At 43.3% G+C, this 26437-nt stretch overlaps 1 long non-coding RNA gene across 2 annotated transcripts; it reads left to right on the forward strand.

Moving 5' to 3' along the window:
- Positions 1 to 16743: 16743 nt before the first annotated feature.
- On the forward strand, positions 16744 to 22657 carry LOC307216175. Of its 2 annotated transcripts, XR_013838976.1 has the most exons (3): positions 16744 to 17000; positions 21996 to 22069; positions 22358 to 22657. It is a non-coding gene; the product is annotated as an uncharacterized lncRNA (long non-coding RNA). The 2 variants fall into 2 exon arrangements; XR_013838977.1 differs by lacking the exon at positions 21996 to 22069 and having other exon boundaries at positions 16744 to 16991.
- The last annotated feature ends 3780 nt before the right edge of the window (positions 22658 to 26437 follow it).

Consider the following 26437-nt stretch of genomic DNA (forward strand, 5'->3'; position numbering starts at 1 on the left):
AGCCCATGTCTTGGTGGCTGAGAGCCAGCAGACAGCAAAATACATCAGTATCAAGGGAGCACGGCATCAAGAGGAAGAAGAAGAGAAGGTGGCTGTGTGACCAGCCTCTTTTAGGGGGTCTCCCAGGGTCACGCCCATCTACCTGGTCACATGCAGGGGGAGGAAGCTCCAGACCAGGTGTGACAGGAAGTCCTCCTGGATGGAGTCGCACACACACCCCACGTGTCCACTCTGGGCAAACAGGAAGTGTTGTACTTGACTGCTTATGTTACACCCCACAGAACAGACATGGCACCTCAGCTCTGCTGCCCTTTTGTACTTTGCCTGCTGACTGCAGCATCTGGGCTTGATGAGACATGAGACCCTCACCTGTTCCAAGTCTACTCCAGCTGAGGAATCACACCCCTCCTCCCAGAGCTAGTGAGCCCCACCTGGCCAGCTAGGGAGCTGGGTTGTGGGCCCTTGCCTGCCTCTGCCTCCTAGAGCTCCCCTCCTGCTGCTCCCGACGCCTCAGAGCCCATCATGTTTGTGGAGACAGGGACCCTCTGGCTCAGGTGATGGGTCCTGCTGCTCTGGATCCTGTGCAATGACCCTCTGACCATCCTCTGTCACCCTATGAGTAGTTCCATCCCTGTCACCTGCTTGCCCCTGTGTGTCCCAGTCCCAGCTACACCCCTTGCTGGGATTCTCTTCCTCCTCTCCATCATCCTACCAGTTCATAACAGTCACCAAAGCTAGGGGTGAGGGGAGCCTGGCAGGGCCAGTGCAGCTCTTAATGAAGCCTGCTCAGTGTTCAGAACAGGGAACTGTAGACTAACTGGCAATGTTTTTTTGTTTTTTTTTAGGTAACTACTGCAGTCATATTCCAACCATAACTGTTTCATGCCAGGTGTCAAAGAGCACTTCTAACATCACAAAGAGTCTTTGTTCAACTGCCAACATGCGGAGCATAAGAAGGAACAAAACTTTAGGTAAGATCCTCTTCCAGATGAGCTAGATTTCATGGAATGAGGTGGTTGAATAGTGGAGAGATGCTATTGCTTGGAGCGAATTACAGCTCTCTGAACTTGCCACCTGGCCCAGACGTAAGTCAGAAGCAATGGCACAACATTTGCACCAAAAAATGATTTCATTTCTGGCACAAGAGTGCTCTTGTCCGCCTCTCCATTATTCCCAGCCACTCTTCACCTACTGCAGCCCAAGGCAAATGACATGACTGTGGGAGAACGGAACAGGTGAAGCTGTGGCTGCATTTTCTCTTGCAATTTCCTACTTTTAAAGGGGAAAAACCTCTTGATCTGTAACACGGCAACTGTAGCAGCAGGGGGGAATCCGAGCATGTGGCGGGTGCTAGTGTACAGGACAAGGCAGTAGTCACCAATGGCTTCTTTGGTTGTGTGGGACAGCCACCATAGGAAAGCCATTTTGAGCTTCTCTCTGAAAGGGTGGGGAAGTGTTTAAAACCTGGGGAAACAGAGGTTTTATAACCAAACTTCTTTATTAGTGCAAATTGATTTGGTCTTGACACACAATTATGAGATGTAATCAGCGTAATGGAAAAGTTTTAGAAGCATTGGCAGGGTCTCTCATGGGAAATGTGTGTATGTCTATATAATCAGCTGTCTGATTCCATTAACATGCCAGAATTGAAAATCACTTTAAAGCTGTTATTCCCCCTGCTTCTTTTTTGTCATGTACATGCACTTAGTATAGTACAAGCCTCCCACAGACACTGTGGAAATCATCTACAGTATCTGGTTAAGTCACTTGCTCTTCCTTTATTTCAAACTTGCATCTCTCTCACCCTGGGAATATGGGAAGCACAATGTCTTCTTTGAGCTTTCACCCTCAATTCAACACAGGCCTTGTTGTTTATTTATTCATCCATTCATTTACGTGGGAAGCTTAGATCTCGCTTTATTCTTCAAACAAATTCGAGGCAGCTACCAGTCGGAAATCACAACACGCAATTCAACTGAATCATAAATCAAAACATTAGCAAAAAGCAAGACCACACAAACAACTGCAAAACTGACATTAGACTCAGAACTCCATATAAGCATGCCTACATCTTGGTGGCTTAGCTGCGGGGAGCCCTGAGGCATGATTCTGTCTCCAGTGCCCATTAACATCCATAGGAAGCCATTCAGGGCGATCCTCAGGAGGTTTAGGGCACAGTGTCCTCAGCATGCAGAGAGCCACAGTTCCTCCTTGGCAATCTCTTAGGTGGGGTTAGCAAACTGAGATGCAGCCCCTCATACACCAACCATAGCACCGTTTGATCTGGCACAGAGGCAGATGTTAGAAACATAGAGAATGTCGAGGGAGACTAAGAAACAGAGATGCAAACAGGATTTTCTGGCTCCAGTTTATGCATGTCAATTGGGCCTGCCCCACCCTGCAAAAAAGGACACAAATGTGAATGTTTGTGCCCTCATTTGTAGATAGGCCAGGAAGAAGCTGCTAGCATTGCCTGGATGGAAGGAAGACAGCCATCTTTCCAAGTTTTTTGTCCCAGCTCAGTCGGTAGAGCATGAGACTCTTAATCTCAGGGTCGTGGGTTCGAGCCCCACGTTGGGCGCCATCTGTTACGGCAAAAATCTGGGTGCGAGGCTGCTCTGCCACCCAGCTCATCGGACTAAGTCCGTGGGTCCCTGCGGAGGAAAATGAGCTCAGCCGGAGACAGGAGCAAACAGCAGAAGATCCAAGTTTATTGCGCAACAGGTTCAAGGCAAGATTGAACAGTGAGAAAGGGGTGACATGAGTTTTTGAAACTCCCTCCATGTCCCAGAATACAGTGCAAAGCACGTCATGAATACATTAAAGAAAGGTTTGGTTACACAGATTACATCATGAATATATTAAAGGGAGGTTGGGTTACACAGATTAACATATGGAGGAGGGAGGGGGGAATATGCAGAGCTGGAGATATGCACAGATAAACACTTCCTGGGGATGAGAAAACAATGGTCCCAAATATGCATAGTCTGGCACCTGACATTGCCTGGAGGAAAGGCTGATCAGAGCGATTTGACAGGATTAGGGTCTTGACACCTTGAGGGATTATGGAGCACAGGGGAGGGGTGATGGAGTCCTAGAGAAATTGAGCAAATATATTGTAGCGAAGAAGGTGAAGAAGACATGCCCCCCCCCTTCCGTAACACTTACAATGCTTGCTAAAATTGCTTCCCCCAGTGCTAACATTGCTAAGACAGTTTCACTAAATTGAAGTGCACAAAAGAATATAGCATGGCACAATTCTATCCCTTCCCCTGACAGTGGGGTCAACTGAAAGGGAAATAGGATGGTGGGGAGCTGTTTGAAAAAATATTATGTAAAAGCAATGACTAAGATAATTCTCAATCTGTGGTTTGGAGCTAAGAAAGCTCCATATTGGGCTTGAGCAAAAATGGCTTGAAGCAGAAATAAACTCCTACTTTTCTGTTTCCTTCCTTTGAAAAGCATATGCAGGTGCCAGTAATTCCTGGCTCATTTACTAGATTTTATCTGTCTTCTCCCACCCCTCCAAACTCATTTTTATCTTTAAGATTCCAGTATATTTGCTTTGGCTCTATCTCATGGGAGGCAGCCTCGCCCTCTTGCCTTGGCATGCACTTAGTTAATGAAACTCCAGGCCTCGTCTTCAGAAGGATTCCTTCCCATTGGCAACACCTTTTATGTTGTAGTAGAAAGTGGGTCAACCTGAAAACTGTCCATCTACTTTTGATTTATAGCAAATGTAATAGGGGAAAAGACTGAAGTAGCAGAAGAGGGTTGCTTGCATACTCGGTCCCATTAGCACTGGTGAACCATTGTTTTTCCAGTTTCCAAACACCACCATTTTTATCCTATAAAATCCAGTCTTACTGTTGTCACACTTTTAGCTTTTAGCTCCCAGTTCCAAAACTGTTGCAGAGAAAGGACACACAGAATACTGTTTTATTCTTCAAAATCAATCCCTGTGCCAAAGACCCTTCTGTAATTTTATTTAGAACTCCGTCTCACTTGGTAAAGGTCCCCTGCAATGCTAATTAAAAAGTTCCTCAGAACTTCTGATGTTTTGGTTGTTTCTTTCTGAGAATGGCAGTGATGTTTCTGTGAGTAGCTTAATTCCCCATAAACAGTTTTATGTGCATTGCCTCTCTGTGTCAGTTCCTGTTCCCATGAGAGAGGAGAGACTTTGATTTCCAATTCCTTCTTGCTATTGTTTTCGCAATAGACCCTGACAATAAAATAATAATAATACAGGAAATTAGGAATTAAAGCTCCTTCTTCCCATTGTAAACATGGTCACTGCAGCAGCAACAACAACAATTTTGGCTACATTTGCACCATACACTGAATATACTCCAAAGAATCCTGGAAACTGTTGTTTGTTACAGGTGCAGAGAGTTGCTAGGAGACCCCCAATTTCCCTCACCGAGCTACAATTCCCAGAGTGCCCTGGGAAGAGGGATTGACTGTATAAGCCACTTCAGAAATCTGTGCTCTTAGTAATAATAAATAATAATAAATAATAATAAATTATTTATACTCCACCCATCTGGCTGGGTTTCCCCAGCCACTCTGGGAGGCTTCCAACAAAATATTAAAATACAGTGGTCTGTTAAACATTAAAAGCTTCCCTAAGCAGGGCTGCCTTCAGATGTCTTCTAAAAGTCTGATAGTTGTTGTTCTCTTTGACATCTGGCAGGAGGGCGTTCCACAGGGCAGGTGCCACTACCGAGAAGGCCCTCTGCCTGGTTCCCTGTAACTTGGCTTCTCACAGTGAGGGAACCGCCAGAAGGCCCTCAACACTGAACCTCAGTGTCGGGTAGAATGATGGGGGTGGAGACGCTCCTTCAGGTCCTCCCTCCTCCCACTGCCCCCGCACTGCCACGGCACGATTTGTGTTCTCATCCTGAAGTTAGTGGAGTCTGTAACCTGAAGTGTCTGTAACCTGAAGCATCTGTAACCCGAGGTACCACTGGACTGGACTGAGGCCGTTTAGGGCTTTAAAGGTCAGCACCAACACTTTGAATTGTGCTCGGAAATGTACTGGGAGCCAATGTAGATGTAGTATAGGCATATGTAAAGAAACATAAACAAACAACAGTATTCAGAAGCGGTCATTTCCATGGGTGATTCCTGCTGGCTTCAAGGTCCTTCATGATGATGATGTGGACCTTGGTACGAAAACATTGGAAGCTGGTGTTGTTTCCTGGAGTATTTTCAGTTGTGAGTCTCCAAGTCAGGTGACCACATACAAAGACAAGGCTCTTCTGTTTTTTAGCTGTTGTGTAAGAAGAGGGAACTTTGTCAAATGCTGTTTTTCTCAACTCTGCTTGAACAGCTGATCCTGCAAAAATTCTTCTTCTTCTTCTTCTTCTTCTTCTACTACTACTACTACTACCGTATTAAAGGTACATTACTCCCACCTTCCTTTGCACCCGATCATCCTAACTACTTGGGCACAACTAGTGTTTTGCTGACTCTGCAAGAGATGCAGACGGCATATTGATTATTCTGCTTCCAGAATGGGGTCTGATGCTCAAAATACCATACTGGAAGTCAATAGTTGATAGAGAGAGAGATTGTTATTTTTTTGGTTAAAAATCAGACTCCATATGAAAATGAGAATAATGCTCATTTTGTACAAGGTATGTGTGATTGATATCAATATTCATATAACAAATCAAGGAGCTAGGGTTTCATTGCCAGTTTGGCAAAAATGAGTGGGTGTCAAAGAGAGAGCCAGCAGTAAATCACACTACTGCAAGCTGGAGTTCACTCTTTATAAGTAAAAACAGGATATTCACAGACTTGACAGAATGTCAGGCCTAATAAGCACAGCAGCTCATCCCCAGTGGGTCTCCCCCCACAACCCATGTATCAGTTGCCAAAACTGAAAGTCCCTTTCTCCTCACAATCAGTGCTTTCCCCCTAAAATACAGTGGTACCTCTGGTTAAGAAGTTAATTCGTTCTGGAGGTCCGTTCTTAACCTGAAACTGTTCTTAACCTGAGGTACCACTATAGCTAATGGGGCCTCCCGCTGCTTCTGGGCCGCCACCACGCAATTTCTGTTCTCATCCTGAAGTAAAGTTCTTAACCTGAGGTAATACTTCTGGGTTAGCAGAGTCTGTAACCTGAAGTGTTTGTAGCCCAAAGAGTTTGTAACCTGAGGTACCACTATAATGTTTAGGGGTACTCTCATTTGGACTCAAGAAAACCACCATTTTATCGTTCAAATTGGAAAAAATAAACACAATATGTGGACCAAAGTTCAAAGATCCACAAAATATTTAGGGTGTGCGTACCCCCCCCCCCAGAAAAAAGCACTGCTCACAACCATCTAAGTCCCCTGCTTTCCAGAACTTTTTCCAAGCAATCGGAGACTGTGCCTGCATGAAGCCAACCTTTCCTCTACCCTTTTCATGCCTCTTCTGGTTCTGGGAGACCAGGAGGGAGAAGAGCTTGTCAAAGCAGGAGGGGGAGACACCCATGACTCTTCACCAGTCTGACTTCCCCCTCACCTGTTCAGCTTCTGCCTCTGATTCTAGACTGTCCTCTGCCATAGACTCTCCAAGCTCACTAAACCCTGTTACCTCTTCAGCTTCTGACACCTCCTGCCCCCAGTTTTCTCCTTCTCCCTCTGACCAACTCATCACTGTCCCACCGCCATTCTCCAGGCTCTGAGCCTTCTTCCCTTGGTGGTTCCCCCCACCATTCCTCTGTGTCCAACCAGTCCATGGCATTGGAAGGGTGGGAGTTTATGCTGTTATGTAATTCTCTCTATGCCAAGCACAAAAGAGCTGTTGTGAATTCTACTTCTTCTCATTTCTGCCCAGGTGCTGCAAATCAACCTGTGTGGTAGAAGCACAAATATTTTTCTACCCCCTGCCTCTAACTCCATTGCTAAGGTGAAAAAGAAATGTGTCAAATTGTTTATGTGTGACTTAACCCAGAAAAATCAAGTGATGCGGCCTACAGTGGTATCGGATTTAAACATATCAGGAGTTGCTTCCCAAACCAGCGGGAGTAAACTGGAGTGTGTACATAGCCAATGACGCAAGTTTGCTCAGTGTTTTCTGTCTGCTGGCAATGAACAAGAAGAAAATACACACTGCAATACCCTGTGATAGGCCACAGAAACTGGGAAGGTTTCTACAGGACATGCACAATATGATTGTACTGGAAATTTCTGTAGAAGACTGTCACTACAACATTGGTTTGTCTCTATGGGTAAAACTCCAAGGAATGTAGTATTTTATATTTATATATGATACACAGATTTGATGTTATCTGATTTGATTAAATGCTTCTAATAATTTACAGAACCTAGGCAAATTGGTGGGTTACTCTCAAGACTTCACATTTAAAAACAAAACAAAACCCAAAGCAGCCTAAACAGGCTGCAAGTTTGAGCAAAGAAAGAGTGACCTGCAAGGGAGTCCTTAATGCTTTCCCTTCCAGGTTATTTAATTCCAACCAATCTATACATCACTATACACCTTGGAAGTGGTGTACAAATTAAAAACAGAATAAAATGCAGGTTCTAAAAAACAACCAATAATACAACTCTAAAACCAATAAATACAACAAAACAATTTCCGCAAGTATTCCATAAACGACTGGGTCACACCTCAGGAAAAGCCTTCTTAAACAAATTTCTCCAGTTGATGCCTAAACATGAAGACACTAGGCGCCTGCCTTATATTCGCTGGTAATTGATTCCAAGGGGTAGGAACTGCAACACTTAAAGGCTGGTTTCTAACATAAGCTAAGTGCTTGGTGGGGTGAGCTCAAAATCTGCAGACTTCTTTTTCACTTCTGTAGGTGAAAAAGCAGCTGGGCTGTGAGCTGGAAAAATGTCCCCAAGGGCAAGAAATAAGAAGGGATCTCTCTTCACTCTTCCTCTGCTCTGGTACAGTCTGCCCAGGCTGGTAATACAAATAACACAGAAACAAATCACGGGTAATAAATGCATGTCACATGTAATTTGAACCTGAGACTTATCTGGAAGTAGCTATCACTGAACCTCTGATGTATAAATTACAGAAATAAGACCTGATTAGATCTGGGTCACAGGAAAGAGGCAGTAAACTAACAGGTATTTAGCTTATCATTATAGTTTTAGTACCACAGGCAAGGGGAAGATGTGATATGAATTGGGGGTTTTTAATTAAAAAAACAACCTCAGGCACCAAAATGTCTTAGCCCATCTTTCCTCCAGGATGTTCCATTTGTTCATATAAATGGGCATGTAAACACCGCTAGTGATGGGAACAAAATCAGAATTAAGGGAGTTCAGAATATGAACTACCCCAGTTTGCAAAGCTTTACCCTAACGCAAGATGGATGCCAACCCTTTCAAATTCAGCTTGTATTGGGATTCAGCTCTGCTAGCCTGCCAGCTCTCCTGCCCTGCCCTGCCCACCAACCCTCCCCTTCTCCAAAACCTACCAGGCAGGGCAGGGCAGGGCAGGGCAAATGCAATGGCAGGGACTCTCTGGGGGTGTCCATACAACACCTCCTTCCTCCCAAGTCCTGCAAAAAGGGTATCCTCTGGATGTTCAAGGACAACTCTCATCATCCCTGACCACTGGGACTAATAAGAACTGTAGTTCAACAGATTTGAAGGGCAATATGTTGGATACCTTTGTCCAGTGACACCATCTGAAGCACCACGAGTTGTCCCAACTGGGAACTCGTCCTAACAATGTTTTCTGGGAAGCCCAATTCCAAATCAAGCTGAGAGCTGATCACCCAGCAGAGAAAAAGGGAAGCAATGTCTGAACAAATGTATTAATGACCAACATTTACACACACACACACACACACACACACACACTAATAAAGAAGACACGAGCATAATAATAATCTATTATTTATATGCCACCCAACTGACATACTATTTAATTCCTGAGCCCTTCATTCTTGACCGGGATCAACATGCCATTTTAAAGCTATTTTTGTTAAGTTTTCGTTTGCTCGTGTTAGTTATCCCAGTGAATGCTGAACAAGGCCACGGTTTTGTGAAACAGATCCAGGGAGCTATTTAATCATGATCAAAGCCAGCTTTTATCAGGCAAGACCATTTATATTGGCAATTTTTTGAAGGTCACTAACTAACCATTCACAAATCAGGGGAGCTATCCAGCTAACTCCTTCTTTACTCTGGACATTGCTTCTGAGATTGCAGCCTTCTGGTAAAAAACAAATTGTTAAACTTTAACTCACCTTCAAGGGACTTTTGAGTTTCCCTATGAAAAGCAAGGAAATATCTATATTTTTAGTGCTGTGAATGTAAGCAAACAACTGAACACTCCCATCCCTTTGATTTGCAATACTTTGTGAGGGGTGGAGTATTTGCCTCTAGTAAAATAGTCCAACTAGCCTGATTTCTGCTCTACTGTATTAAACTTCTTTTCATAGTTCTATTATCAACAAGCTCATTAGTAATCTTAAATTAACTAAGACCGGAATAATTAATAGTACCTGATCTCTTAATTATCGAAAGGAAAGTGTGAGCGGCGGACAGGTTTCTCTTTGGTTTTCCCCCTCAGCCCTCCTCTCCAATTATGTTTGAATTTCTTTCTTCCGTTACTTTGGGGGTTAACCATAATCAGCATTACATCTGCAATGGCATTTTTTATTTTTGCAAAGGACAGTTGGCAGCCATGTTGGGACTGAACTTTGTTTGGAACTGCCACTGCCAGTGCAGACGTTAACATTAATAATGATCAGTTCCAAAATAATAATAATAATAATAATAATAATAATAATAATGGAAGAAGGGGTTTGCAATCAACATGTACTGTTTTGCTCCTGAAAGACTGTGGAAGGGGCAGTTTTGGCCTGTGTGGCCATGGGTGAGTGTTTGTGAAAATTATTTCCTCCATGGGTTGCACTGTTGAGCTGCATCAAAATGCTGGGGTTTGCCACAAGATCAAGAGGCACAGCCATTCAGTTCAGCACATGCTTTGCATGCAGAAAGCCCAAGTTGAATCTTCAGCAGCCCAAGGTAGGGCTGAGAAGGACCCCTCTCTGAAACCCTTCAGGTCATAGTAAGCAGTAGTCTGCTAAAAGGACACAGTTGCCTGCCTCATGCATCAGTTTTCTATGTCCCATTGTTCTGTGGATGAGCATCATGATGTGATTAGCAACTTGCGTACAACAGGCCTCTTTTTCGCACCGACTCTGCTTATGTATGGAAGTATCTGTTTGACATGTCTGGGTCGATGAAGACTTTGATCACAATAAGAAGTAGATAATGCAGAACTCAGAGGTACACTAAAATGGCTATATGCCCAGAGCAGGCCATTGCCAAGGGATCCATAAAAGGATCGTGCTTACAGTTCTGCATGCATAGCGCAGTGATAATATGCATACCTCGGGGGCAAGAGATCCCAGGTTGAGTTCTTGGTACCACCGGTTAAAAGTAACTCAGATACAAGGGACAGGACTGGAATGGGAAAGACTTCTGTCACAAGCTTTGGATCAGAAAACATAGCATTGCCTGGGCTACGTGGATCATTATCCCAATCTGAGTCAGACTATGGCAAGTTCATAGACTTAGGGCTGCCATACATCCAGAATTTCCTGGACATATCTGGGATTCATCTGTCAGAAATAGCGGCTGGGCGGAATTTGCTAAAGTTGGTAAAAATGTCAGGGGAAAGCCAGGCATATGGCAACTCATGTTGAAAGTGTTGACTTTTTGGCGAATTTCCTAAAAAAAACAACCTGAAGATTATTATTTTTTTAAAAAAAAATCTTAACAACTTTGGGCCAAAAAGAAAGAAGTAACCCTGTGGTAATCCTAATACACACATCATTCTGAACAGAACTCCGTGTTAACCCATTTGTGCACTGAGATTGCTGAATCAGGCAGAAGATACATGAAATGAATTGTGGTGTGGCTCTTCAGCTGAAAGCCAAAAAATGGGGAAAGGAATTTTTGTGATACTGCATGAGTCAGAATTCAACTTTCCTAAAAGTCAATACCCGAAGGCAACTACTGATGCAGTCTGTAAGAAATGCTTCTGTATGTGTGGATTAGGACAAGCACGAATACACTTCTTTTCGATGTTAGCTGCGTGCAAACTTTAACACCCTGAAGAAAATAAGCTAATGATTCACGTGCTGCAAAACAATTATTTGTGCTCCCCAACTGGGCCTCTCGGAAGACATTGCATGTGCATAACTTTCCATGTAGTTTGGCTGCTGTCCCAGTAGGACAATGAACTCGGAAATATGTGCCGTGGAGAGAGCTGGTTGCGCTTGATCATTTTCTATTACACAGCCTTGAACTTCAAAAAACTGCTCATGTACACCAGAGGCAATGAATCTCGGCCTGCCACCAGAATTTAGACACCTGACATAGGCATAAACATAATTAAGACTTTAAAAATAAATAAATTATAGGGCGCTTCCAGATGACCTGTTTATTGCATATTCATCCTGATTGGTTTGCAGGGAGATTAAATGACATTCTGTTGAAGTGTTATCCTTCACTTCCCAGTGCTTTTTTCCTGTCACTTCCCTTATAGCAAAAAGTCTGATCCTTTGGGGATGTGAGTTCATTGAATAAGATCTCCCACATGATCTAGAGGAAGGGCCATAGCTCTGTGATAGAGAATCTGCTTTGCATTCAAAATATCCCAGTATCAATCCTCGGCATCTACATGTAAGGCTAGCAAAGACTTTTTGTCTGAAACTCTGTAGAGCTGACTCACAGTCAGGGTAGAAAATGCTAAGCTAAACAGACCGGAAGCATCCACAGACATATGTATTTTTGGGGTGGTAGCTTAACTCTGAGCATATTGGTCTACCCCCCCCCCCAAACATATTCCATGTGATAAACAAGAAAATATTTAAAGATCCTGTGTTCTCTGTAGCATAGATTTGTGATGTGCAGTATAAATAGATCATTTTCCCCACCTCCATTTTAGGGACTCATTTGTGTAGGTGAAATAGCTTGCGATTTATGCTTTTCGTGAAAGAGGAAACTGAAAAATGCACTCCTTGGGGATTAAAAACTAAGTGTGTTGAAAATATTTATAAGTACAAGCATATGACAAGTATGCCTCCAGCAAGGCTTCTTGACAAAATGTTAGGCCCAGTGGGAACACAGCATTGTTACCTCAGAGCAGCTACAGCAACAGTGAGTATTCCATACAAAAAGTTCTACAACCATTAATAGAGGCCCATCAGGAGTCCTTTATCTGTTTATGTCATCCCACAAGGATTGTCAAGTACCTAAAAAGCCTGGCATAGACAGACAGACAGACAGACAGACAGACAGACAGATATGTCATAGCTACAGAGCCATGTAGATGTTTTAGGCAAATGCATTCTAGGTTCGGGCTCCTACTTGGAAATGATGCTGAGCCTTCATTTACTCTCTTATAGGCTCTGAGATAATTGCTTCCTTCAAAATGAGATGTAATTACTCCCTCCCATGCCTAAAGAAACAGCCTGACAAAAAGCGAGTTATCCACGCTCTTCCTGCAAGAGCATTTCGTCATTCATTTGATGAGAGGTGGCTTCTCCTCTACTGAGCGAGGTTGCCGCTCGCTTGCTTGAACAAGTGTGGCCAGATTTATTCCTTTGTTTTGCGGGCTTTGCCCCACACCCCAACGTGATGTGCCTCAGTCCCTTCTCAGGTTGTTTCCACACACAGCTGCTTCTCCCACAGGCAAAGCCATCTCCAGGTCTGTTGGCTGTCACAGGCAAGAGGTCTGCAGTCCCTTCCCCTGTTGAAACCACACTGCTCTCTCGCTTGTAAAGAAAGTATTTGGCAGGTTATAGGATGGCTTTTCTTCTTGTTTAAAAGCTGGGCACAAAATAAATTTGAGGTGAGAGTGTGCACAGTTTATACAGATCATCCATCGTATCAAATATATGGCTTCTTGTTCAGAAATTCACTGGCCTCCATGAGATGCTGAGGGGAGGGGAAAGCTTTCCCGGACTTTGCCCAGGATTCAAGTCCTCAGGATCACCCATGAATATGTACTGAAGACAGGTTTGGGTCTGGATATATGCAAGTTCACTTATTCGCCAGGGACTCCATGACCAGTTAAGGTCTACCACTACCTCAACAGCTCCTCAGTTTCCACAGAGCACCCCAAGAATGTCAAAAGCATCATGATAAAATTTTCGGTTTATATGAATAGAAATAAAGAATTGAATAGCATAAAATTACACATTGCGTGCATATAGTTGCATACCTGGCCGTCCCTATATGAATATCCTCTTCTTTTTGTGGCATGTGGTAAGCCCTGGGGTTTAAATAAGGGGCTGCCAGCTCTGCAACTGTAGACAGCTGACCTCAGTTTGAACCCGACTTATTTTTGCACATGGCGCTTGTAAAATGATAACTGGAGTGGGTGAGGGTTAATTTTTTTTTATGATGCAGGCATGTTTAAAGTACAGATCTGCCAGTGCTAAATGCAGGAGGTGTTTTGAAATTCAGGGCTGCTGTGTTTCTGTGCCCCCCGAAATAGTATCTGTAGTAGCTCACAGAAAAATGGCAAAGCACAAGAGCTGAAAGTCTCTGTTCATAATATTAAAAAAACCACATTTATTCATGCCTGGCAGCCCGATTCCATCCAGGGAGGAAACCCTGCCAAAGTAAATAATTCCAGAGAGCACCGGAGATAAGAAAGAGGCAAAGGAAGGGGTCTTAGCAGAAATTACTGGGCTATAAAGAATAACAAGAACTTCAGAGAGGTTAAATCTTACTTGCAGATATAGAAGCCTCCAACAGACAGCTAGTGTGCTTAATTCAGGCAATGGGGAGGTATTGGAGACACCCACCATTTGACTCTCTTTGCATTCAAGTTTCTGGGGAGGGGGAGGAATGAAAGGCAGTGTCTAGACTTATCAAAAGACCTCTGAGCTGTAGATGCAGACCTACACCAGCAAAATTCCAGCTGCTGTTTGCATCTTGGTAACCTCCACGGTTACTGTAAGGATTAAAAGAATTAACAAAATTCCACAGAAACTTCTCTTGAGGAATGCTAAGTAATGAGTTTCTTTTGGGGTGGGGTTCCTACTTACTGTGGATGTACTTATTAAAATGAAGGCAATTTAATAAAGATGATGAACGTGTCCTTTAAAATATTATAATAAAGCAGGGTGAGAAAACTTGTTTTAGCAAGAAAGACGCAATTGCTTTTGGGCAATCTTTGCTGGTCAGGTGGGGTGTTACATGCTAGCAAGGGGCAGGATCCAAACCAAAGGTGATGTCCTGGAGCAAAGCTGCATGCAACGTGCTTTCATAGCCACACCACATTAACACAGCTCATGCACATAAATTCATCTGCACATCCACACCTGTGACCTAGATGCTTTTGGACTGCTATATCCTCTGTGGAAGTGTGTCAACAGAATTTTGTTGTTTTTCTTCAGTGGTACTTCATATATATATATATATATATATATATATATATTGCTTCTTTCTGACTTAAATTCAGTTGTATTCCAAGGGCTTTGAGCAGGTGGCTGCAAGGCTGTTTTATGAGATAAAGCATGGAAAGATCCCCATTCCCAGGACCTCACAGTCTAAATATTCAGAAGACACAGAAAGCCAAGGCACAGAAGAGGAAGCACCAGCTCAGCAACATCTGAATTTGAGTAGATAGTACAGGTAGTCACAGCATAATGTGGTACTTAGGCTGAAGTCACACAATAATTTCTGAGAGCTGGAAGTGGTCTGAAAGAGGTGTATTTTCTTCTGCATCCATATTTAATTTGTCCCACTGTCATCTCTGATCAAACAGGGTTGGTAAGGTTTTAACCTGTTTAGCTGAGGGGCTCAGCATACAGTTTCCCAACAACACTGGGGGTTTTTTTTATCTAGTTACATTGAATCGCATTCTGTCATTTCATATCTCCCCCTATTGCTTTCCCCACTTAAATTCATTTTCTCATTCTTCTCCCATGGAAACAGTGGTTTTCCCATTTCCAATACCTGCAAAGAAGCAGACTGCAGGGGGAAAGCACAGAGGAGGAACTGCAGAAAAAGACAGGTTTGTTCCCTACTACCATAACAACCTGCATTGTTGATATAATTCATTCCTGTAAATTAAGCACTGATTATAACACACTGTATCCCTCCTAAGTATTTAGACACCAAGCTAACACTAGCAGGTTCCATATACACTGCTGATGACAGAGAAAAGTTTTGTTAACTAACCAGAAAAAGAAGAAGGCCCAACCATTTTAAATGCCTTTCTAGGCCTCTAATAGGTGCGTGGTCTGGAGAAATCAGCCAATCAAGCTTTTTACTACATAGAGATGCACATCATCGCCTGCTAACATCAGATCAAGCTGCTGTTAAAGGCATTAAAACAGGTGACAGCTCCTCCAGTGAGGAGGCAGTTGCTTAATTTAGATTCTGCAACACTGGGGGGGGGGGGAGTAGGGCAATTTTATACACGAGGTTTAAATTAGTGTTTGCTTAAGTTAGCGCACGTGGTGAAAGTAAAACCTGTGTTGGCTGTAATGCACATGGACATTACAATCCCATGTGTGGAAATAGTACTGTGTTCAACTGGCCTTACTACCTCGTAAGTGGGTTTAGCATTATAGCCTTATAGCACCATCTCCTACATGTTTACCTGGAAATAATTCCCATATGAATTCGTATCTTTTTGACTAAAATGTGGATTGTTGTTTTATTGCAACCCCTTAGTGTTTCTTGATATTGTTGTTCACACCCCAGTCTCTAAGGTTTCAGGAGAGCCAGCCTCTTCCTTTCTGCACCTACTTGAAACAAAGTACAGTCGTACTTTGGAAGCTGAATGGAATCCATTCCTGCAGCCAATCGGAAGCCCCATCGGACATTTGGCTTCCAAAGAACATTCTCTAACCGGAACACTCACTTCCTGGTTTGCGGCGTTCGGGAGCCAAAACGTCCGAGTACCAAGGCATTCGGGATCCAAGGTACGACTGTACATAAGAGACTGATACCATTTCTGTAAGACAAGCTTTACACAACACCTATAAAGGCTGAGCATAAAATGGAAGGTTCAGGATTAACACTCCAACATGTTCTGCTCCTGCATTAGTTTTCTAGGGTAGTCATCAAAGATTTCTGACAGAAAGCAAGCCTCTGTGCCTGTTTTTAGACTCCATATCCAGGATTGCCGGTCTTTATTCTCTTCCACATAGAGAACCTTGATGTTGTCTCCAGGAAAGGGAGGGGGAAGAAATCCACCCTTCCAAAAGGATATCCAGCTACTAGCTATGTGCAGCAACACATCACCTGTGCTTCGCCATCTCTTTACTTACTGCAAGGGTCCATTTCCCCAGCAAAAGGACACCTGGCAACATAAACTGCTTTGTCTCTTTTAAAAACCTGTATGTGTGTGTGTGTGTGTGTGTGTGGTCCCTCCCTGCCCCCCGCCCCATGCCCCCAAAATAAATTTTGTAACTCTGGTCTCTTTTTACAACCAGAGTCACAATATTTTCGGGTTTGGGGAAGGACCACAAAAACCCATTTAGTCCAACCCCAATCTCATTATGATATACTGTTTTAAGAACTGTGTATTGGTCATTAATCAAAATCCAGTGCTTGTTTGCTCAGTGCTTGTTTGATTAATCCCATTGTGCCTAACTTTGAGGTAAGAATTTTGTATTGGATTGTCAATTTCTCCTCAGCATTCCTTCATGTATTAGCAACTTTCATAGCAGACGATGGTGTTTTTAGTGTGGCAGTGGTCAGGTGGCTCTTCTTAACTTCAGCGTAGGTAATTCTGTGATAGTTTGTTCTTCACTTACGCCAAAGCAAGGCAAACTTTTTTTGCACAGATTGCTATGGATTCTGTTTTTTGATCTGCGCAGCTCTGATCGCTTTGACGCAAGGCTTCTTGTCAGCTGCAAGGCAGACTAATTTAGCTACAGAAGATGAGTCAACCTTTGGTGTTTTTTTTGTTTTGTTTTTTGCCTTTCTGGCTCTCATACAGCTTCTGACCACAGTTCAGCCGACAACACATTCTTGGAGGTAATTACAGTCCTGTTAAAGGGAGTAAGGGAAGTTCTGTGGTTAGGCCACAGAAATGTGTCAGGAGATTATCTGCACACTTGTTTCTCAGAACAATCTCATTGACGCTTTAGGGGCTTCTGTATAATAATAATGTCTCACCTGCTCCAATTGAATCTATTCTCCTACTGGGCAAACCAGGCTAGATATGCTCTCTAAATCCCTAATGCACATTCAAAACATGTTTTCCCTCTCAAAGAATTCTAGGCACTGTAGTTTGTTACGGGTCGCTTATAATTATTATTCTGTGAGATGTGGACTACAGGTCCCAGAATTCCTTGAGGGAAAGACTCTGTTGCAAATGTGCTTTATAGAATGTGCACAGCCCAAGTTTCTAGAGTTTGCCACATTTACACCTAGAACTTGCAGACTGCATATTATTATTATTATTATTATTATTATTATTATTAAACTATGCACCGATTCAAGAATGATATGTACTGCAACAATACAAATGCATACCTTTAAGATACCTAGACACTGAGGGGGAAATTCATTTTATGCAAATACAGTGGTACCTTGGTTCTCAAACTTAATCCGTTCCGGAAGTCCGTTCCAAAGTATTCCAAAACCAAGGCACACTCTCCCATAGAAAGTAATGCAAAATGGATTAATCCATTCCAGACTTTTAAAAACAACCCCTAAAACAGCAATTTAACATGTATTTTACTATCTAGTGAGACCATTGATCCATAAAATGAAAGCAATAATCAATGTACTGTAAATAAGACAGTACTGTAGATGATAAAAATTAAAATTATTATTATTTTCTTACCTGCACTGATGATAGTCATTGTTTGGATGGGAAGCTTTTATCCATTTCCGCGGTCACACAATCAGCAGCTGAACAGGGTTCCACACAGTCACAAAAACAAATTAACTGAAAAAGCCTCAAAAACAAAAATGCAAAATAAATAGCAAAAACAAAAGCACCAGACTTAATCCATTCTGGAAGTCCATTTGACTTCCGAAATGTTCAAAAACCAAGGTGCAGTTTCTGATTGGTGCAGGCATCCCAGAAACCATAGCCAACAGCCGCATGGGACATTCGGCTTCCAAAAAACGTTCGAAAATTGGAACACCTACTTTTGGGTTTTTGGCGTTTGGGAATCAAGGCATTTGAGAACCAAGGCATTTGAGAACCAAGGTACTACTGTACCATAAAAGTTCTTGGAGTGGGGCATACAGTGGAAAAGCCAAGGGAAAGCTCATTTACTACCATAACAGCCTTAGAGACCTAGAGCAAATAAATGAAACAGAATAAAATCCATCCATAGTATTCACAACAAAGGGCAACACAACCTAAGATCTCAGAGCAAACATTCTGAACAGGAGGGAAACTGGAAGACAATTTCAAGGTGGGGAAAACAGATAGTGGGAAAAGAATGGAGCATCTTCCTCCCCACCATTCTTCTCCCAATGCCACCTTTTATTTTTTTTTAATCAAAAAAATGCAGTGCACATGATATGTGGTTTCAGCCTCTGTCACCAGGGCTAAATAGTAACAATGGTGACTCCCCCCCCCCCTTCCTTCCGCTAATGTTTTTAGATCCAACGTTAGCAGTTTATAATTTTGGCAAATTAGTTGGGTATGTGGGTGAAGAATGTGGAAAAGGCAACAATATTGCAACAGGTATAATCCTCCAACTCCTGCTCCATAAATTATACATTGACTTTGGGAAGTGAGTGCCATTCTTGCAGTCAGTCAGTCTTCGATTTCATAAAGGCAGGTTTGTAAATCTCTTTGGAAATAGACGCAAGCTGTGTAAAGAAGCAAAAAAGCAAATTCTATGTGAATAAGTTTTCCAAGACCAGTTATATACAAAGATGCAGATGAAACGGAGCTTTTTGTTCGTATAGATTTCTGCTCATGCAGGCCTGTGCGTAGATTTAACATTTAATTATATGTCTTGGAGGGGGGGGGTAAAGCCAGCCAAAAATTGTAATTAGATTCCATGTACTGCCGAGATATTTCTGGAGATAATCGTGTGGTGGGAGAAGAAGCAATTCATGCAAGGTCTCTGCCCAAATGTAGATTTATGAAACACAAACTGTAAGGGCAGAGGGACGTGTGTGCTATTTTCTGCCATCTGAATGTAATTTATATTCTTGTATGAATATTTTAATAGCATGCAAATATTGCACTCTAAACTGAAGAACCAAACGAATTCCCCAATAGAGCAACTGCCACAAGTGATCACAACTTAATACTGCAGAATTAATATAGGACATCTTCTTTCTCCCATTATCAAGGAATAGGCTAACCTCCAACATCCCAAACATTTCTGCTGACATATCTGTCTCGCAACATTCAACAGTGGGCTGTTTCCGTGGTGTGAGGATAGTATAGTGTTTTCTGGTGGCATGTACTGGAGGAGTCAAATGAGCTGTGCCCCTGGCACGTGTCTGTTCAGTTGTTTTATTATTAGACTGCAAATGTACAGGGTAAGAACCAAAAAATGTTTGTCAAATTGAGGAGCTGCATAACTCCATGGCAATCTGCTGCAATGCACTTTTATTTAAAAATCATGTGTACGATCGCTTCCTTGCAAGGTTCTTAAACACACACACACACACACACACACACACACACACACACTGTCCTTGTTCCAAATATAGGCTCGGTGTTGAGGGATACCTTTTCTCCTGCATGTGGCAGCCTCTTATGTGAATTGAATGATGGTAAACGACATCGCACCCTCTGCTCATGGTGGGATCCTTAAGATGGTCAATTTGCCATGAAAATGGAGCTCCCTGATTAAGGGCAGAAAACAGACACCACTAGCAGACAGGAATTGCAATTTACAACCCAACAGGGGGAGCTGTAGCAATGATGCAAAATTCCGAGCAACGACTTAAGCAAAGAATCATTGGATCTAGTGCACAGGAGGGCAGTGTTGGAACTCTTAATTCTGATCCTGGGGTGACGTGCGTGCCCTGCGACTGGGGCGGGGCCAGCCAGCCACGGGGGCACTGCGGGGCCTCTGAGGAGTCTGCCTGCCTCCTCCCACTCAGCTGCCCTACAACTGAGGGAGAGGCAATGGGTGGGCTGTTTGGGGCAACACAGAGCCTGTGGGCGCTCAAGCCACCGCGTCACTTCCAGGAGAGACACGTGCCTCGGGTGCACTGCAGGCCCCGCAGTGAGTCCTGCCCACCATTTTGTCACACACACCCCTCAGTAGGGACACCCGGGGCGGGCCACACCTACCACACACCCCTTGCTACGCCTCTGTATAGGTCTCCTCTAAATCATGGAGAATTTCTGTTGTTATATTGTATTTTATGTTGTGAACTGCCATGAGCTCTACAGATGAAGGGCAGTATAAAATAGTAATAGCAACAATAATAGTTAAGGTAAAGGTAAAGGACCCCTGGACGATTAAGTCCAGTCAAAGGCAACTATGGGATGCAGTGATCATCTCGCTTTTCAGGCCAAGGGAGCCGTGTTTGTCCACAGACAGCTTTCTGGGTCATGTGGCCAGCATGACTGAACCGCTTCTGGCACAAAGGGACACCATGACGGAAACCAGAGTGCACAGAAATGCTGTTTACCTTCCCACTACAGTGGTACCTATTTATCTACTTGCACTGGTGTGCTTTTGAACTGCTACATTAGCAGGAGCTTGGACAGAGCAACAGGAGCTCACTCCATCATGCAGATTCAAGCCGCCAACTTTCTGATCAGCAAGCCCAAGAGGCTCAGTGGTTTAGGCCACAGAGCCACCCGCTTCCCTTAATAATAGTAATAATAAGCCCCTCCCAACTGTCCCCCAGACAGCCGCTTGAGGCAGTTGCCTCACCAAGCCTCCTGGTTTTACTCCACATTTGTAAAATAACTGCAAGGAAGGGGAGAAAGACAGCATCAGTGAAGTGAACTTATATCTGTGTGTCTGACCCATGAGGAATCGGGAAGGCTGTCATCACTTAAGCCTCAAGTTTTAGACCTGTTGGGTAAATTTCAGAGATAGGAACTCTTAGCTCATGCCACAGGAAAAGTTGCTGAGCTCATGAAACTCTAGAGATCTAATGAGCTCCTGCTCTTGACATTGTTTTCTACTTATAGTAACTGGATGGTGTCCAAGTGCCTTATCCCCTCTGCTGCTGCAATTCTATGCTCCACCGAGAACTTGGCTTGGAAGAGACTCTGCATTCCTTTCTGACTCCCCTCACAGACACTCAGCTCAGGGCTCAGAATAAATCCAGCAGCTATTAACACTTTGCAGTCTCTGTGTCTGCTTTCCCTCTTTTTAAAACAATCGTCTGTCAGCAGGGTGAGCTGTGAGGGAAGTCTGTGCTCCCCTTGCTAGGTTGGGGTGAGGGCACTGCCAACTTCTTTCTCCAAAGTGCAAGGGAGTCTGGCCACTTGCTGTGTTTTCCCTGGGATTGATTTAAAGTCCAGTTGCCTGCAGTAGCCCCCCATAAGATAGTTCCGGACTGAGAACCACCATTAAAACTGATATTTCCCCAGTGTTTTCATACAGTTGCATTTCATAAGCCTGAATGAAAGCATTAATACAACAATTGGTAATATGAATCACTTAGTTGGTGAAATCTATGAGTGTGTGTGTGTTCTTTATAAGATTTTAATCTAAGCTTTCCTCTCTAGCTGTATGCTCAGGCTTTTGGCTCTGAATTTAGATCATAATGTGGTATGAGTTATGGCTTTTTTGTGTGTGTGTTTGTCCTTTTTATTATTGTTGATGAATGAATGTTTTTATATACATTGTTTTGGGGTGTTCTTTGTTTTAAGTCACTTTGAGACATTTCATAAAAAGTGAAGAATGAGTATAATAAATAATTCTTCATTAAGTGAAGAAAGCCCTAAATGGTCATAGTAGTGAGAGAAGGGGCAGATGATCTGGATAGTTGTCCACGTTTTCCATTGGAGAGCTAAACAAATCTAACTGTGTACCGTACTGTAATAAAGAAAGAAAAGCTGGATATTCTGTTTTTTGGAGAAAATAGATTTGCCATGTCACAGAGAAGTTACAGTGCTAACTTCCTAGAGGGGAAGGAAGAACATCACATAGATCTTTGAGGTCAGAATCCTTTGGATGTACTTTTCAAAGGATGCATACCTATGTAATGGAAAACTTTCTCACTGTCCACTGCAGAATGTTATCACTGTGAGAGTGTAAATGTGGAGATAAATGAGAGTAAATGCAGAGATGTGCATGGTATACACATTCCAAACACTTAGACAGGCTCTGATACATAGATTAATTTGGAAGCTCTCTCATGTTTTTCCTCTGCCATTGAACTGATATAGCCTGTCACACAGAGGGATGAATGAACGAAGGATAATATCGTCCCTTTTTCCCCACCAGCCTTTTAGCACGTTGGTGTGAGAGACAAGAGTCCAACTGACCTGTGTCCGAACCCTGAGTGTGATGAGACCTCTGAAAAGAAGAAAGAGAACATCACCACAGGACTTAACCTATACTGGGACCCAAGGAATTTAACATCCTCTTACCATCAGCATAAGGGACCCTGGGGTTTCCCATAAGTCTGCTGTTATCTTCCTCTTCCTGAACCATTGTTGCTGTTTCAACTATATAAGTAGCCACACTTGGAGAATTCTAGCAAGCTGCTAGAATGTAGGATATCATTAAATAGCTTTAAAGAAAGATCACAGCAGATCACTGATATTTGGCTTCTGCAACAATGTGACACTGGAAAAACATGTCAAACTATTTCCCACTGCTGGGCAGCAGAGTTACAGTTTAGCCACATGTGTGATGGGGCAACACAGGGGATGAGGAATGGAGCTTTCTGTAGGTGGAACATGTTGAAAAGGGGGTTTGGTGTGAGAAGGTTGAAGAGTTCTTCTCCTTGCAGCTGCTGATGGTGTGGGAAGCATCTGAGATCCAGAAATTGCTGGCAAGGAAGAAAGGCAGAGTACTCGGGTCATTTTATGCTCAGCTTCGTTGGGACCTGCTACCAGGAATATCACAAGGGGCTATTTAAAGATACCATCCACCTACCATCCAAGTAGGAAAAACTTGTCATCATAAAGATCCTGGCCACCAGAGTTCTATCCCTTCTTACTCAGTAATGAACTTTGGAAAGGTCACACAAGCTTAATGGACAAGTTTTCTGCTGTGGGTGACTTTAGACAAGTTCAGCTGACTCACAAGCTGAGACAGGGATCTAGACACCATGACACACACACCCTAGGCAAGGCTGCTGTAGTGCAGTCTACATGGGGCTGTCCCTTGGAGACTGCGCAGAAAGAGTCATTCATTGAGAGCCAGTGTGGTGGAGCGGTTAAGAGTGGTAGACTCGTAATCTGGGGAACCGGGTTTGCGTCTCCACTGGGTGACCTTCAGCTAGTCACACTTCTCTGAAGTCTCTCAGCCCCACTCACCTCACAGAGTGTTTGTTGTGGGGGAGGAAGGGAAAGGAGAATGTTAGCCACTTTGAGACTCCTTCAGGTAGTGATAAAGCGGGATACCAAATCCAAACTCTTCATTCATTTTATTTGTAGGCCACTTTTCCAAACAGAAAAATCATGCTGAAAGTAGCTCACAACAAAGAGTGCTTCCTTCACTTTCCATCTTCCCACTTCTGCTTCCAGTTTCTTTACACCTTCCAGGTCAAGGTCTGGGTATAGTTACACACAGCCCAGCAAGATTCTGGCAAATGAGCCTCATTTCTTCATTCAGATGCTTCTGTTGTGGTTCCTGTTCACTCTTATTGCTACTCAGAGCAACATTTGGACGAGAAACAAAATATGAAGGAGCTGACACCTAAAATGCCCACCCCTGGCCATTCCCCCCCTCCCAACACACACACACTTAAGTAGAATCATAGAATTGTAGACTTGAAAGGGACCCTGGTGATCATCTAATCTAATCCCCTTGCAATGCAGGAATATCCAGTTATATCCATATGCGGATTGCATCTGCAACCTTGGCATTTTCAGTACCAGGCCCTAACCAACTGCGCGATCCAGGCCTCAAGGAGCAATACTGGTTTTAGCTAGGAAAAAGATATATGTATATCAGTTAATCAAATGTTCTAGATTATAGACTTCTCCTTGAAAGATTGTTTTTTTATCCCAGTCCCGGACATCTCTCCTTGCAACTTAATTTCCGAGTCATTTGCTTAAGCCTTAAGACCACAGCTGCTTGCAATGCTTACTTGAAAGCAAGTTCCATCGCAATAAATGAGAGTCCAAAAGAAGCACACGCTCAACTGGGAAACGGTTCCTTTTTTCCCCATTCCTGTTGGAAGCGAACAGATTGAATTGAGGAGGTGAGGTGAGTGATGCCTTTTCCTGCATGCCAGGCTTGACTCCAACCCCCTTGGATTTCTGCCTGCCATATTTTTACCCCGTTCTTCTCCCTCTCTCTGGCTATGTGCGCAATGCGGAGGAAGCGCCTGATGCTTGGCAATCAGCGTGGGAAGATTGGAACTGGTGGCGAGTTTTAATACAGCGCTGTGGAAACCATCCAGAGACTCTTGTCTACCGCTCCCCCGTTGTTCTGTCTCATGCTACACACGTCACCAATTTATGAGGGTACAAAGACACTTAATTTAAGCCACGGCATGAATGAATTTCCCCGCTAAGGGAGAGAGGCCACGAGAGAAGGGGCAGGAGAAAAGAATGATTTGTGGCATCCAAAGTAGCTGCTGTGCAAAATCTCAGAGAAGGGAGCTGGAAAGCACTAGGCCAGGCTCTGCTGAGGGGGCGTGAAGGCTGAGCCCCACTGATTTTATAACGAATTACCTACAAGGACTAATTTTACCTCATGACTCAAACTGAATTGAACAAAAATAGGTAGCATCTAGGTTTTTATTAGGCGTTGAGGGTCAAAGATAATTTTAAATGCTTAAAGCTTAAATAGGAATAGGAAATAAAAGTAAATAGGTACCGTACTCCCACTGGATGTTTCTAAGTCTGTGGATATTTGGGGCTAATACTCCTAAAGCATTGTTTACTTCCTCTCTCCTCTCCTCCCGTTGCTCGGTCCCTGCTCCTGCCAACCTAGCAGTTCAAAAGCACAACAAAGTGCAAGTAGATAAATAGGTACCACTCCGGCGGGAAGGTAAACGGCGTTTCCGTGCGCTGCTCTGGTTTGCCAGAAGCGGCTTAGTCATGCTGGCCACATGACCCGGAAGCTGTACTCCAGCTCCCTTGGCCAGTAAAGCGAGATGAGCGCCACAACCCAAGAGTCTCCCCAACCGGACCTAACAGTCAGGGGTCCCTTTACCTTTAAATTTCACAGGGGTAATCCTATAAACAGCCTTTCCCCAGGAAAGGTTAACAGATAATGCATACCTAACTACTCTGTTCATCACCTTGTTAACAGACAGTTACCTTGAGCATCTGAAGAATTTTTCTTCACTATGCTTTTGTATACATTAATAGTGAAAAGCACTTGCTGATGGCCAGTTGTGTGTGTGAAACCATTTCTAAAAACTCAAGTATAGCAAAGCTGGGGTGGGTGGGAGAGGAATATCTATGTTTGTTCAATATAGTATGAGAAATGCAAACAGTACAAATCTCCCCCTTGTTAAAGGGAAAAAGGGAATCAGACTGTGGAGAGGAAAATCTGGAATGTATTTCTAAGGAGGGAAGATAATTTTACATAGGGAACAGTCACAGCAGGAGGATATATGGTATGAAGTATCAGCATTCAATGCTGCCCAAGTTTGGGGTGAAGTCTCTGAAATGCATCCTTGGGTCTACTATTTCCAGCTGTTTTCAATCAGCATAATTAACAACTAAGCCTATTCATCTGTTTAAAAAATTGCATGAACTGCTTGAATCTCATGTCATTGCTGTCCCAAAGTGTGGCCCATGCACACAGTCCCTCCAACTTATGCAAAGCAGCAGAAAGAATTATCAGGAGGAAACAGACTCATAGAAGTCAGTGCCAGTCTTTGTTTGATTCTCCTCCAAAAGGTCTCTGCTTCAATGTAAGACTTGTCACAAGTTTATTTTAATACAGTGGTAAAGAGCCCTGCATTTCTGAAGCCACAAGGCATGCACAGACAAATAGCATAGCTCTCCTCTCTTAAAAGCCAGCACAAAAATAAAATGAAAACTTTGAGAGGTTCTTTCTGTCTGAGAGGCACCCTCTGAGATGTTCTTATGGTTGTGTGATTTTTAAATCCATGAGAGCAATTTTGTTAATAGTTTTACCTTGAGGCATGAAAAGACATTTGGTAAACAAAAAGGCTTTGAACAAAAAGCTAAGGCTTTGAGAGGAATTGTAAGGGCATTGCAAATAATGAAATGTCCTCACTGTTAACAACTTTCCACTGAAATGGGGAGGGGGGACGCAGCAAAGGATAGCCTGGACTCTTTTAATCGTTTTCCGTGAAAATAACATGTTGCCTTTGTGCATTTAGAGCCTAACAAATAGAAAGCAACTACTTCTTCTTCTCATTTGCTGACA

Source organism: Podarcis cretensis, assembly GCF_951804945.1.
Source record: "Podarcis cretensis genome assembly, chromosome: 5".
In the NCBI taxonomy this organism is placed as follows: domain Eukaryota; kingdom Metazoa; phylum Chordata; class Lepidosauria; order Squamata; family Lacertidae; genus Podarcis; species Podarcis cretensis.